The sequence below is a fragment of the Acomys russatus genome, chromosome 31 (genome assembly GCF_903995435.1).
Source record: "Acomys russatus chromosome 31, mAcoRus1.1, whole genome shotgun sequence".
In the NCBI taxonomy this organism is placed as follows: Eukaryota; Metazoa; Chordata; class Mammalia; order Rodentia; family Muridae; genus Acomys; species Acomys russatus.
Window position 1 is genome coordinate 42,383,779 of NC_067167.1, and position 15,624 is coordinate 42,399,402.

Genomic DNA, 15,624 nt, shown 5'->3' on the forward strand with positions numbered 1-15,624 from the left:
TTACAATACCACATATGGTTCTCTTCCTATTTAGTGGAAGTTAAGTCCATTTAGACAGTTCTTTAGTCACCTACTAATATGTGAGTCCCACTAATTGTATATTTACAGATATATTGCTATTCCAGCCATTGTGTGGTTCATAGATGATGCAGTTTGGTGGTGCTGTTTATTGCTTTCCTCGCTTAGCAGCCTGAAGAGTATTAACTGAAGTCGTGGAAGCTAAACTACATGAGGGTTTAAGATTAGTCAACTCAATAACCTGAATCTCATATTCAAAATGTGTGGTGTCTTCATCTATAGGGGCTTACTCTGAGAGGCAACTAAGGATGGCATCAATAGTCTGCAGTCCCTTAGACTACCATGAGAAACGATATGCAAGGAGGTTTGTTGTGTCTGGTTTTGAATTTTTTTAAACTAGACTGTGGTTCTTTCAGGGACCATTTTTTTCTTTAATTAAAACACAAGTAGTTTCTTCCTAGTTTTATAATTGACTGTAGTAATACCATGATGTGCTCATTTTATCATTGCATCGCTTAACTCCTCCCATTATAGTGCTAAAAGAATACCGTTAATTTAAATAAATCAGCACAGCATTAAGAAATAAGTCAGTTAATGCATTAACAAGTATTTCAAAGACCATGTCTGAATTAAATACATATTCCCTTTTCACACAATGCTAACATGCAGTTCACTCCAGCTCATTTCATTTGGTTGATAGAATGAGCTATCACTGTCTCAGTTTCACTCATGAATTGTTTGTCTTTCCTATCTGTTATTAAGCCAACATCTGGCTATTGCTGACCAAAGCAGGAATGATGCTTTGGTGAAAAGTCTTGAACTATAAATAGGAAATTACAAATTTTATTTAAATTATTGCTTCTATACTAAATAGTATCATGACTTCAGGTAAAATCCTCATAATTACAATTTGCTACACATAAAAAAGCAGAAATCTGAAAATTGACTATTGTGTTATCAAATGTCATGATTTTTTTTTCTGAATTTTGTTCTGCCAATTCACCAAGATATTTGTTTTGTTTGCTTTTATTTTGTAAAAGAAAAGTTTAGTACAGAAGAAAGACTGGGTAGTAACAAAACCACCACCACCAGCCCTCTTAACTGATGATTTAAAAAAATTATACAGACTTCTGGCGTCATCCCAGTACGGTGGTACATCCTGGTAACTCAGCGCTCAGGAGTCTGAAGCAGGAGGTTAGGAAGTTCTAACCCAGGCTAGGTTAGACTACTCCTTAACCACCCCCACGGGATCTCAATAAAGTGACATAAACAAGTTAATTTCCTGCAGACAGTGGGCCTGAGTGGATTTCTTCCTCCATAAGGTGCTTACTGGAGCACCCATAGCCACAAGGAACATGGTAGGGCAGCAAAGGGATGGATGACTTTATTGAATATAGCCTCCCTGGTTCAGTCTCATGACTGATTCTGTGATACTTGAAAGCTGGTAGTGGTCAAGACTCTGTGGCTTAGCTGGATGCTATCTGTGGCAGTGGACAGAGTGAATATTTTTTGTTGTTGTTGTTATAGGTCAAGGAGAGATTCTGGGAAGGAGGTCACAAACTCTGAAATAGTTTTAAGCATGTGTACCTTAGGGAGGTAAGACTTTCTCTGAGGAATGGTTTGGTAGGCTATTCTGGTGAGAGCTGCAATCTCTCTGTCTCTCTTTTCTGAGACATATTTTTTTCTGTGTAGACCTGGCTGCCCTCAAATTCAGGGATCTGTGTGCCTCTGATTCTCAAATGCTGTGATTCAAAGTATACATCACTACTACCAGCTGTAGTCTCTCTTTTTTATTTTAAATTTTCAATCTTATATTAATAATTTCTATCTCTGTTTTATGTTTTTAATTTTTGTTGATTCTATATGAGTTTCGCATCATACACTCAAGTCCTGCTCATTCCCTTGTCTTGTCATAGCTGTCCTTCGCTCTTGCAACTTTCCCCCCAAAATAATAAACACGCACACACCAAACAAACAAACAACAAAGCATATAAAAATGTTTCATTATTGAAGCTGTAGTATATCACATTATGTCAGAGAGTGTATATCTCCATCCACATATCTTCACTTTCAAATGTCCACTGCAATGAATCACTGGTCTGATTCAAGGTGTCTGGCTTCTGTGACACCATCAATATTGGATCCTCACTGGCTATCCTGTTGTTGCCCTGTGTAATGGAGGTCCTGAAGCTTTGGGTCAACGAGACTGGCCCTTTCATGGTTCCCAACAATATGTAGACAATACAGAGTTTGGGATGGGCCAACTCAGCCCTGTTGGTCTGGGTCTTGGAGGTAGCTGAGTTCCTCAGCACAAAGGCTTTCCCTTATGTGTACCACCATGGGCAGGAGGTGGGGTCAGCTCTCTTGCTCTCACATCCTCAGGGACAGTTCACCAGCACCCACACCTCCAGAGCCAGCTATACTGTGCTGCTTAGCCAAGGCTTGGGCACATTTTCCCAAGTGCTGCAGCCTGCAAGGGGCTGTGATAGTTCTCCTGCTTTCTCTCTATCAGAGCCAGTTCACTTGTGCCTTCTCCGTTAGGGGCAGCTCTACTGTATTGCCCAGGAAAGGTACAGGGCCCACCCTCTCAAGTACTACAGAGAGTGAGAGAGCAGGCTGTCTCCCTCTCTCATACTCTCAGGTGCAACTCTTCTGACTACCACACATAGAATGGGGCATCAATCCTTTACCCCTCCTACCTCACAGTAGAAGAGTGGCAGGGACAGCTCTCTCTTTGCTTGAGCCCTTGGGGCTGGCTTATCTGTGTCCTCTCCACCAGGGTGAGCTCTACCCTGCTGCCCAGGCAGAGTACAGGGTTTGCTCTCCACACTGCCACAGGTGGTGAGGGGTGGGAGTTGGGGCATCATCACCATGCCCAGGCTATCTCACAGCAGATAAGTGATGGGGCCAGCTCTCCTACACTCTTAGGCTGGGGCAGCTCACCCACATCCCTGCCACCAGGGCCAGCTCCATTATGCTGTCTAGGAAAGGCACAGGGTCAACACTTCAGAGTGCTGCCACGAATGCAAGATGGGGCCAGCTCTTCAGAGTGCTCCAACCAGTGGGGTACAGAGTTAGTTCTTCACAGCCCCTTGGCCATGACCCCAGACATGGCCCTCAGAGGCAGCTTGGACTGTGACTCAATATAGACCCATGTGACAGGGCTGGCCATCCAAAACAGGGTACGTTTCTCCACTTCTCTTTTTCTCCCATCTGTCTACCACATACTTACACATTGTGAAAGCATTCACTGCAGGTTGGCCATACATTTGGCAGGTTCCTGGGTGACATGCTCTGTCTGTGCTGTGTGGTTCATGGTTGGTCAGCAAGAGGGTGGCTACATCCTGTCTATGATGTCCACTAGAGGGCAGGTCTGTGGATCTCATTGTGGTCTGTAGGTCTGTCTCCTCCTCCTCTTGCTTGTGTGGTGGTAATAAGGTCTCTTTATCTATGGTGAAGGGCAGATATGGGGACATCTTCCCCTCCTAATGCCATGTGTCATGGCAGGCCACTGGACTCTGTCTTCCTCCTCTCTAGCTGTGCTGCTTGGATTTAATTTGATTTGATTTTTATGTGTCCTAAGCATAAAACATGTTTAGCTACCAAGCTGGGTATGAAGCTGAGATGAACAAAGAACTGTTAACTACTCTGCCCCTGACTAAAACAAGAACAACACCATCAGCAAGGTGTCTCTTTACCCATTGCCAAGAACAGGATATTATTTTTATTCTGAGTGTAATAATTAAAAGAAGATTAATCCCACAGACTGTGAATATTAAAAGTGTCCTTTCTAACATGTACAGTGCACAATAATGCTAGGAATGAAGAATACTCATATTTCTTTCAAATTATTATTTATAACAGCATGGAATAAGAAAAGTATTAATATACTTAAAAGTTGGCAGAAGTGATTTATCATCTTCATGAACTTACATACAATTAAACGTGTTACCTAAATACCTCTACAAATAAACACACAGTACTATTCCATGAGAATAGTTTTCCTATAATACAACTGGATATTATAATACTTCCTTTAATTCTTACATATTATATGCCAACTAAACCATATGTGATATTTGCTGTGTTATTTTTCCTTAGATGTTTTCATGTTTTATTATTATTCATTTTATTATAACAAATATTTGGCATCTGTAGTGTTGCAACTATAATATAAAAATTATTTGTAACAATAGTTATAATAAATCCTTACATTTTAGCAGAACAATATAACTTTCAAAGCAGTAACATTTCAAATGAATTTTGTATTCTTACAGTCTTTAAAATAAATATATTTAGGTGAGAGAAGCATGAGAGAATGGGGAAATAGAAGGATCCAGAGGGTCCTGGAAACCTACAAGAAGAACTTTATGACAGGCAGATCTGGGTCCTGGAGTCCTCCTCAAACTAAGGCACCAGCCAAGGAAAATATAGGCATTAAACTTCAAACCCCTACCCAGACCTAGCTGATGGACAGGACATTCTTCACCGTTGAGTGGAAGGTGAGAGCTGACTTTCACATGAACTCTGGTGCCCCATTTCTGACCATGTCCCCTGGATGGGGAGGCCTGGTGGCACTCAGAGGAAGGATAGCAGGTTACCAACAAGACACTCGATACCCTAAGAGCATATACAGGGGGAGGAGGTCCCTCTTAGTCACAGACATAGGGGAAGGGAATAGGGGAGAAGCAGAAGGTAGGGAGTAATAGGAGGATACAAGGGATGGGCTAACAATTGAGATGTAATATGAATAAATTAATTTAATAAATAAATAAATATATTTACATACTGTAGTTTTTCATCCAACATACAAAATTATAAACTCAGGTGCCTCTAATGTTCCTTGTATTCATTTTTTCTATTATTCTGATTTCAAAAATGATATTATTCCTACAGATGATTTTCTGTAATTTAAAAGAATAGATATAGATGTTTGACATAATCAGTTTGTCAAGAAAGCATTCTCCTTACAAATGTGTCTGTTTTCCTTCTTTAGCAACTCTTCTCAAACTCTAGGTCACCTATTTTTTTCCTTAAGGTTGCATTGCATTGAATGCCTTGCTGCAATTTTTTTAATCACAGAATTTTTGCTGTCTGTCCTTCATCTATATTCAGGTTTTCTGTCAAAAGCTACAGATCTCTCTCTACTTTGAGACCTTACTCTTAATTATTTGTTTTTAAGTATGCATGAGCTTGGTTTTGCTTCTAGGTATCTCTTGTCATCTCCTGAGAAGGACTTCAGTGTTTGCATTCTTCTGTCTGTCAATTCCAGATCTTTAAGTATACTTGCCAATCACATATATATATTTTTAAAGTCCCCATAATTTTTGAATTTTTAGGTATATAACTTCTGAAATATTCTTATTATTTTATCATTCTATTTTGTGAAGTTAATGAAGTTAATTTAAAGACTACTTCAGCTGAGACCTCATTTCTCATTTATATATGGATAAAGCCAATAAGAATTACTATTTTAATATGTTCATATATAAATTGTTTAGCTTTCACTCTTTCTTTCAACTTAAGTGTTTCTCTATTTCATAAGCACCTATAAAGGCTTGGTGTCAAAGGTACCAAAGTTGTTTAGCATAGTTAAAAATGCTTGAGGCTGGGTGTGGTGGCACACTCTGTTAGGATTTGCTGAAGGAGGCACAAGTTCAAGGCCAGCCTGGACTACACATTTAAAAAAAAAAAAAAAAAAGAACTGCTTGATGGATCATGAGTCAATCAAGTAAGTAATATTTTTTGTTTTATTAGCTTTTATCATGATACAAGCTTTAAATGATATCTCTCACTGTATACCAAGGTCCTTTTCATCTTTATTTTAAGTCATTGTAATATAATAGAGTTGCTTTTACTCTACCATATCTAAGTTTTAATTAACAAATACATGATATCATTGTCAATATTTCTATTATTTCCAGTACTACTAATAATCTATAGATTGATAAAAGTTCCATATAATTCTCATATAATAGGCTTCACACTCTAATGTTCAAAATATTTTGCATCTTCATTGAATGTCAACAGCTGCAATTTGTGTATCATTATTCAGGAGAAATTTTTTTCAGTTCTTTCAATTTTAAATTAAAAATACCATGAGATACCACCTACCACAGTCAGAATGACTATCAGACCAAATCTCACAAAAGCTGTTGCAGAGAATATAAAGAAAATGCAACCCTTACTAATTTTTGATAATGGTACAAGTTATACAGTCATTATGGAAATCAGTTTGGCAATTTTTCCAAAAAATTATTTTAGTAAAACGACCATATGACCGATCTATTTCACTTCTGGGTAAATACACAGAAAATCCCACTCATTACCACAGGGACATTTGTACTCTACTGCTTATTGTTGCTCTATTCAGGACAACAAAAAATTGGAATCAGTTCTATTGTCCACTAACAGATGAAGAAATTATGAAAATTCAATTTATATACAAATTTATACACATATTCCATATGTATGCATATATCCCATATATGCACACATATATTCCACCTATGTGGTGTGTGTAGAGATATATGAATTTACATTCCTAAATCCAAACAAGGGCATTTTGATTGGATGCAATTTAAATAAAATTCAGATTAAAAATCTCCAGAGTCCAGCTGTTCTTTCAGTGACTTCAAAACTCCACAACAGATTTTAGTTTTGTTAATAAAAGAAATTACGAATGTCTCAGATTGAAGGTCAATGCAAACATCTTAGAGTCAAAAACAAGCAAACAACAACAAAGGGAACAGCACATGTAAGTCTCCTCACCTGCCGGAGAGGGAGATAGAGGAGAGGGAGAAATAAAGCCTTGCTTTTATTTATTTTTTTTAAGCCATGGAAGTTTGGCCAGAAACCAGCTACAAAATAGAAGGGAGAGGCTAGTCATTTGCAAGAGGAATGTAACTTCAGAGAAAGAATTAAGGAGCCGAAGCACCAGGGAAAGCATACTGACAGTGGTGCTAGCATCCAACATAGGCAGAAAGGAAGGCAAAGGCAAAATTGTCTTTCTCAGAAGGGCAAAACCTCACTGTGGCTCTGTAGTAACTGCACAAATGTTCGGAACTGCGGGAAGGAAAGTGCATGATCCTAATGAGAAGGTAATTATTCTTCCCTTTTCTTTAGCAAGGCATTAAGTAAACTGGCCCTCCTGAGGATGGTGCCCTGACCAGGTGATTAAATAGCCTAATGGATACACCTGTATCTTTGGGATAGCCTGAGGGTTTTGATTCTGTCTCATCCTGGGTCAGAGGATTCTTTTAAATAAATTTCTTTTCTCTTTAAGGGGCCTGTAATATTCACCCTTCAACCCTTAACTCTAGGAAGTAGTAATGCCACTGTAAGTCTCTCAATATTTTAGAAACTATATTTAATTTTTTGTCTTTATTTTTCTGCTTCTATTTTTTTTATTTCTTGCTTTGGTAATATTAGTATTCATAGTCTTTAGATCGATTTTGTCAACGCAGTGATGGGAAGTTGAAGGGATAAAAACACTTGAACCCTTCCAGTTTTGACAGTGTTTTTTATAGAGGGGAAAAATGTAAAAGTAGCAAAGACTAAGTTGTTAATTTTTCATAGCTTATACTTACAACCAAAACTGATTGTCAAATTTGAGGTTCTGAATATTTTCTTTTTATATAATCTAGTTTTAGAGCCATATATTTATAATTAGTCACTGATTAAAACACAATGAGCTAATATGGAGAGACAACGATATGTTATATAAATCCAGGTTTATTGGAATTGTGTAGGATAAGGAGATGAGGGAAAGAGAGAGGTGTGTGCTCGGGAGGGGGAAAGAAAGAAGAGAAGGACAGAAAGAGAGAGAAGGTGGAAAGGGCAGGAAGGCAGAACCAAAATGCCTGAATAGTGAAGGGTCTCTGGGAGAGGGGAAACCCTGTACCTAGGAAGAGGGCGGGGCATTCCAGCCACATCCTGCAGCAGGACCAGCATTTTGCTGATTATAAATGGATAATGGGTGAGGAAATTATCTTTGGCTACTTCTGGCTGACACTGGGGCATTGATTTGGTGGGGAGCTGGAGAAGGGGAGTGAAATGAGCTTGACTGTTGGCTAAGTCCTGGAAAAACAAGCTGTTTCATTTGCTGTTCGTGATCTGTGAAAGCTTCTGTGACTAGCAAACTGCAGGTCCAGTTGATGCAGTCTATGATGTTTAGGGCAGAGCACCAGAGTGTGTGGTGCGGCACCTGGCAGGATGTGGGAACACATAGATGATATGGGTAGAAGATGAAGTTAGGGAGTTTTGGGCCCATGGACTTGGGAGTTGGGGCAGGGAGTTCCCTTCTGAAATAGGAAGCTGTTGATTGATGGTGGTACTTACAGGAATCTTTTAAATTTATAAAAAGAGAAGAATTGGCTTGGAAGATAATTTAAAATCTAATTAATGTTACAGCTCTGAGTAGTCTTAATATAACAGTAGCGTAGTGGGGGAAGAGTTTTATGTACCTTAAATCACTTTCTCATTACCAACTTTAAAACACCTTCTCAGACCCAGACCCTCAAACACTTTCTAAGAACCTCAGATCTTACAAAAAACTTTCCACTTTTCTGAGAAGGCAGCTAAGGTCTTGTTTTTAGTTGCTAGACTGATCTTCAAACCCATCAGACCCTAAGAAAGATAAATTACTACAGGGAATATAATCCGAGCAGCCTATATATGTGGATTAATATGACAGAGACTTACTTGTTACCCAGATGGCCTTCTCAGTACGCTCCTGTGGTGTTGGTGTGCAAAGGTCCTGGGTCACCATCAGTTTTCTGCTGCCAGTCCCAGATAATTTGAGAGGCTTTTCTGTGGAAAGAAAAATGGGAAACTGACCAACCTTATTTTGTATAGGCAAAACAAAAACAGAACCAAAAAAAAAAAAAAAAACCCAATAATTCCACAGGTTTTCTGACAGGTTTGAAAGCCATCATCTTTAAAGTATAGCTTTAAAATGGACAAGTTTAGATACAGGCAGTTGATGGCCAAACTCTGCCAAGGCAGGATAAGCATGTCCTCAATAGTTCCTGTCTCTCAAATATGTCGGTCAGATATATTGGGCCAGGAGGCTGAAGATAATGCTCCAATGGCATAGAGAGTGCTGGGTGACTGCTCAGGCAGCAAACTGTCTCAGTTATTCTTTCATTTTGGAAGCTGCTAACCTGCACTTCTGGTTCACTCAGGTATTTGAGTTTCATCCCTTCTCAAGTCTCTGATGAGTTTGAAGACCAGACTATTTAGTCTTTAATAAAGCTTAGTAGGTTAGGGGTTAAGATGTTTTTAGACCAAGATAGATGTTTTAAGTTAATGGAGATAAGACACAATAGATATTAATCTCCAATCAGAAATTTAGACCCAAAAAGACAGGAAAGATGTTTAATTTCAAGTTTGCCAAATACAAATGGCCAAATCACTATGAATGTAACATTTATGTAATTCCTGATTATCTCATGGTTCTTCCTGCTGTATGCAGTTTATTTCACTCATGTGTATTAATATAAACATATATGTTACAAAAGAAACATAATAAAAACATGGGGTAAAAAAGAAGCTCTGATCTAATGGCACCAAGTATTTGGTACAAGAAATATAATGTAACCATCCTGTTCTATTAGTCAGTTCATGAAATAAATATAAATAATTGATGACAATTCCTTAACATCAAAATAAAAACAAAAATAAAGTATATCTGAGCTAAACAACTTGTTTTTACTTACCCTTCCTAGGCTTAGCCTTGAAAACATTAAACAAGAGACTAGGTGAAGGTCGATCGTGTAATTAACTGCATGTTTACAGACTGAACAGCAGAAGCTTAAAAGACAGAAGTTGCATTTGGAGTTCAGCAAGGATTTAAGGGCTAGCAGCCCTTAAATACCTTAAATAAGATGGGGGTGTGGCCAAGACTCCCACAACAAAGGTGCAGCTACTTATGTGATTGCTCTAAGTCAACAAGGCTATAAAGCTTTGGCTCCACCCCCTTTTTCCTGAAATCAACATGGCACCCATCCACTGACACTGCTGCTACTGCCTCCACCGCTGTGCCATGCCATGCATGGGTGTGGAATAGAGTTGGGAGGAGGTAGGTGGGACCTGGAGACTCCACAGCTGTGCTATGGCCATGCGTGGGTTTGGGATAGAGTTGGGAGGAGGTAGGTGGGACCTGGAGCCATCGGTGCTGAGAGCAGCTTCAGAAAGTAGAGGATGAGGAGGGGTGAGAGTGTGCTTTCTAAAAACCTGGGCACACGCAGTTTGAAAAAAATTCATGCCACCCAGTGGCAAACATGTCTCACAGCCTTGGTTGGCATCCCAAATCAATAACCTTGGAAGTGACAGTTTATGGTCAGCGGAATAATCTAAGGCCAGATATCTCTGAACCTCAGGCACCCTCAGAGGGAAAAAAACCTGGGTTTGTTCTGTAAGGACAAACTCTCAAGTGGCCACAACTTCACAGAGCTAGTCCGAGGGATTCTGGACCCCCCAAAAGAGGCACCTGATGCCTCTTCACTTTAGCTAGCAGACAGGATAACTCACCCAGCGCAAAGCTACATCAGCTGGAGAGGGAGGTGAGTCAGCAGGCTGTGTGCTTAACTTCTCCTGGGTTTAAAGATGATGAATCAGGGCAGACAGAGAATGATGAAGTGGGAGAAGCAGCCCCACAAGGAGTGTCCTGGGGTGGGGAAGGGAGGAAAAGAGGGAAAAGGTAAGTGCTGGGAAGGGACTGAGGGGGAAAGAAAGAAGGGAAGGGCAGAGAATGGGAAGGAGGAAAAGGATAGGAAGGGGGAAAAGGACAGATGGAACCAAAATGCCTGGATTATATAGTGAAAGCTCTCTGGAAAAGGTGAAGCCCGGCCCCTAGGTAGAGGGCAGGGTATGCCAGCCACACGCTGCCGTAGAACCTTAGAGATTCGAGATAAAGTGAAATTAAGAGTGAAAGGCAGAGAGCATATGCCATTTTACTTTTTGTCTATTATCATTTTTATAATTACTGATTATCCTTACTATATTTTATTGTTGTTGTTATTGTTATTATTATTAATTTATTTTGCCTTAAGATATATAATATTCCAATACCACATTTTAAAAGAGTTCCTTTGTTATAAGCACATAATAAAACCATAATTAGAGCTCATGCATTCTAAAGCAAGGGACCTTAAGACTCTCTGTGAAATTTATATAGCCTTGTTTGTGCTTTTCCTCCCAGCTTCACTGAGGTGGACAACATGACAGGAGCAGTCTGAAAATGGAAATTGCCCTTCGGTACATGGAATACTAAACCTACTTGAGGTAAATATTGCACTTCTTTTGTTTCTGTTAGGCTAAGAACAAATGTGAACAATTTAAGCTCACGGACAAGCTAAGAATTCCAATACCAGACCTCTAAAACAGTTGCTTTGGTCAAAACGGAGCCATTTTAGCTGCTATTTTCGGCACTGTCTCTGGTTCCTATTAATCAAATCATTGGTTCATACTCATGTTGATATTGTGCCCATCTAGCCTGTAAGGTTAATTTTTTTCATTGTGTTAACTTTCATTTTTCTATGCATAAGTAGCCAGTTTATGATACAAGGTCCTATGCTAATCTCCAAAAAAAGGGGACCCACTATTGCAGTTAGGAAACTGGTGAGACAGATCCCAGGTAGAAGCCTCAACCTGTTATTTTGATCTCTGGTCCAGATTTTTTAGAAACAGGGATAAGCCCGTTTAACTCCAGAATTATTGGCATAAAAACAACATTTTTCATTTAAGGCCATACAGAGACTTCCTCCTTCAGAAATAACAAGTCTAGTTCCCTGTAGTGTTGTAAAATATTTTCAGCTAAGGAATCCACTTGCTTTTCAAGTTACCTTATAGACCCTTAGAGGTTCTGTATACCCTAGTTCACTCTGGCATTCAGGCATCTGAAATTCCAATCCTAAAGAGATGATACTGAGCACCCTAGGTCAGTGAAGCCTGCAATCCCAGCCTGAATGAGGAGAGGGCTAGTCACAGCTGAGACTTGTCTGCTTTGTTGGGTGAGAATTTTAGTTCCTAAATAGTTTAGGCTCTGGTGTAATGGTTTTTTGTTTGAATATGGTCCATGAATAGAGCTGTGTGAGGAAAATTTGTAGGGCTCTAAGAAAAAGAGACAAGAGTATGGTAACCCCTCTTCCTTCTAAACATAGGTTGGTTTTTGGAGTGTGGTTTCCTGCCCCTTTCAAGTATAATAAATATGGATGTGCTTTCTTCAAATTACACATTGCTGCTTTACTTTTGCTATTCAAAAATCTTTCCAAGCATGTCTTGCCCTTGTGACTGTATATAGCTTAAACTTGTTTAAGCTTTGCCCAATGACCTGTTTAACCCTCAGAATGTTAGTTGTCTGATGCTCTGAATAAAGTTGGTTTTTCATATGATACTTCATTCCACCTCCTTTGTATGCTCCCTTCTCCCAGGCTCACACTTCCAACTGGAGAAGTAACAGTTTAGCTATTTCTCCAAAGTTGGGTGTCTGTCCACAATCTGTAGTGTCCAACTATTCCCAAGAACTCTCTCACATGCCTCTTATTGCAAGGCTCAGGAGTGTTTCAAGCGTTTCTTCTATTTCATATTCACCTGCTAAGGTACAAGTTAATCAGAAGTTTGGATGTGGGTTCTTTAAGTGCAGATCTGCTTCAGTTTCACTGAAGGGAATAAAAGTCCCTTGCTTAAGTAACATATCCTTTCCCAGTAGTGAGTAAGGACAATTTTACAGAACAAGGAAGGAATGAGTCACAGTAACTTCTCTGAGATTTACTTTGCCTGAGGTGGTCCAGTTCTGGCGCCAACTTGAATGGTGTTTTGTTTCTTGGCAAGTGGTCCCATGGGCTAGAACAAAACCAAATATGCCACACCAGAGGCCACCAGGAAACAAAGGATATTGTCCCAAGGTTTTCAAAAGTGACCATGCGCTCCTGGAAGCTTATTGAAATGGAGCTCTAGCCCTGTCAGTCTGTGCCTGTCAAGTCGAAGATATCTTTTTCTCCTCTTTCCTGCCTACTCAATGGACATTCCTTCATTCCTTCATTCTAATTTCTTTTTCTTTTTTTTTTTTTTTTTTTTTTTTTTTTTTTTTTGTCTTTCAATTCAGTAAGCACATTGGTCTTAGTTTATCTTGGCCCAGCATTGTGTTGGCCTAAGGCTGAGCTGATGACCTAGAGTACTTTTAGTTCCTGTCTGCCCCTTCTCTCAAAGCAGCCACCATTACTTAAGCTGGTCTCTTGTCCTTTTATTCTCTGATTCTCTGTTGTGTAAAGTCCTTTGAACTATTTTAAGCAATAGTGACTTATTCATTCTTTTAATCCTCACCAACTTCTGCCATGTTATAAGAACATCCGGGATCCATTTGGTCACAAAAACAGTATTAATAGCCTGATGGTTTTCTGGAACATCCAACACAAAGGGAGTGGATTCCTGATAAGCCTCCTGAAGGCATTCCAGAAACCCAGCAGGGGACTCTTGATTCCCATGGATAACTTCTAACACCTTCAAGGGATTCATTAGTTGGCTTTTTTCTCCTGCTCTCCTTTAGCTCAGTAGGGCTTAGCGTAACTTTAGTGCTCCCTCACCTTGGCCAGGATTAGTGTTCCAGTTTAGTCAAGTCAAAGAGAAGATCTGTTAGACTCCTGCTTCAGTTGTCCTTTGCTGTGGCCCCACACCCTGCTTTGGATTTGGAGGCTTCAGTTAGGATACAATCCCTTTCCTCTGCTGTGAAGCAAGTGCCTAGGGTGGCCTGCATTCAGCTCAAGTTGGCTGATAAGTAATAAAAACAGTTTCCAACAAGTTGATTACAACCTGGGTTTTTTTCAGGAAAGGGAGAGATCTGGGTCTTTGAATTATATAGTTTATTAGTTGAAAGCAAACTACTAAAGGGAGTCTGGTGGTCTCAATCTTTTCCTCTCTCTGAGTTGGGGAATCCATTTGGAGGTGCCTCTCCAAAAGGAAGAATAGCTAGAAGTGGATTCTGGCTTTCTACTGAGTAAAGCAGGATTATATTCAATCATTGTTTTTAAAATCTTGTAAAACATGCAAAAAATAAACAATTAATAAAATTATCACATACATTTGGAAAAGAGAATCCCGCCTCTAGATATTTCCCATCTTGAATGTGATAAAACTATTAGCATTGTAGAAATATAGTTGCACTAGAAGATAATAAAACAGGGAGGAGTGACAGTCTGAAAATGCCAAAGTAATTAAGAAGAGATTCCTGGTCTCTTTTAAAGAAGCCTTTAATTATCAGATCTCAATCTGCACTAAGCCTCCAAGGCTTTAAGTCCTCAGGTGAATCAAGCCCTGAGAGATTGCTTCCTTATTCTAGGCCATGACCTTCCTTCCTTTAGAGCTCTGGGTTAGGATACTCCTACAGGCTTTCTCAACACCTTTGATATGCAAATCTTTCCAAAGGCCTCTACTGTTTTCACACCCCAGGCTTTTTCTCCAGTTACTTTCCTGATCTGGGTTCTCTTAGGAAAACCAAGTTGCTATTTTCAAATCTTCTAAGAGGACAGGAGCAAACAGCCACAATATGAAGCTGTCTGTTGTCCTGATAACAAGAGAAAAGTTCGCTTTTTCTCAAGGTAAGATCCAAGGTCATCCTGCCAACACAAAGGTTTTTAAAAACCCGCTCCTGTCCTTTCATCATAGTTGATTTCAAACTGAGCTCTGGTTCCTTATTTCCATCAGAAAAGCTTTAAATGTTTCCCTGACTTAAGTGGCCATTTTATTGACATCTGTGATCTAACACAGTGGTTCTTGACTTTTCTTTACTAATCTCACATTCTAGATGCTTTAGAAAGATATATCCTCCTCAAGTCTTGTTTCTTATGTTCAATAGATTAATATTTGGACTACAGAGAACTCTGAAAACTAAGTAATGATTTGGCTATATATAAGGTATTTGTCACTTTTCCATAATCACTATTTTTTCTGCTTATATCCAAAACTCTAAGAAACTAACATAAGTATATTCACCAAAAATGCAGTAAAATACATTTATAAGCAACAACTCAATTAAATATATATTTTTGTGTATTGAGTAAAGTTATAGCTTGGTAAATCTTGCAAAGGAAGGATTATAGAAGCCAGACAGGTTAAGGACGCTACAAAACCCACAAAAGCAACTAATCTGGGTTCACAGGAGCTCACAAAGATGGAACCAACATTCAGGGAGCCAGCATGGTTCTAACCTAGGGCCCTACATATATGCTATAATTATACAGCCTGGTGTTTTTGTGGGACTTCTAACAGTGGGAGCAATGGCTGTCTCTGATTCTTTTTTCTGCTTTTGGGATGCTTTCCTCCTACTGGGTTTCCCCATTCATACTTAATATGAGGGGAGGTGCCTAGTCCTACCACAACTTCTTAGGCTATGGTATGTATGTATGTATGTATGTATGTATGTATGTATGTATGTATGTATGTATTTTTATTTGCTATCCCAGGGAAGCCTGACTTTTTATGATTTGGATCTGGGGGAAAGAGAAGGTGGGAGGAAGTACTGGGAGGGGAGGAGATCACCAAGGTGGTGATACATTATATGAGAAAAGAACAGGTAATAAAAAGAATATGCAACTAAGTTATTCTCAA

The 15,624-nt window shown here is 39.3% G+C and overlaps 1 non-coding gene across 1 annotated transcript; it reads right to left on the bottom strand.

Moving 5' to 3' along the window:
* Positions 1 to 3,587: 3,587 nt before the first annotated feature.
* LOC127183833 (small nucleolar RNA SNORA48) lies at positions 3,588 to 3,731 on the bottom strand. The gene has a single exon (XR_007830082.1). It is a non-coding gene; the product is annotated as a small nucleolar RNA SNORA48 (small nucleolar RNA).
* Between the last annotated feature and the right edge of the window lie 11,893 nt (positions 3,732 to 15,624).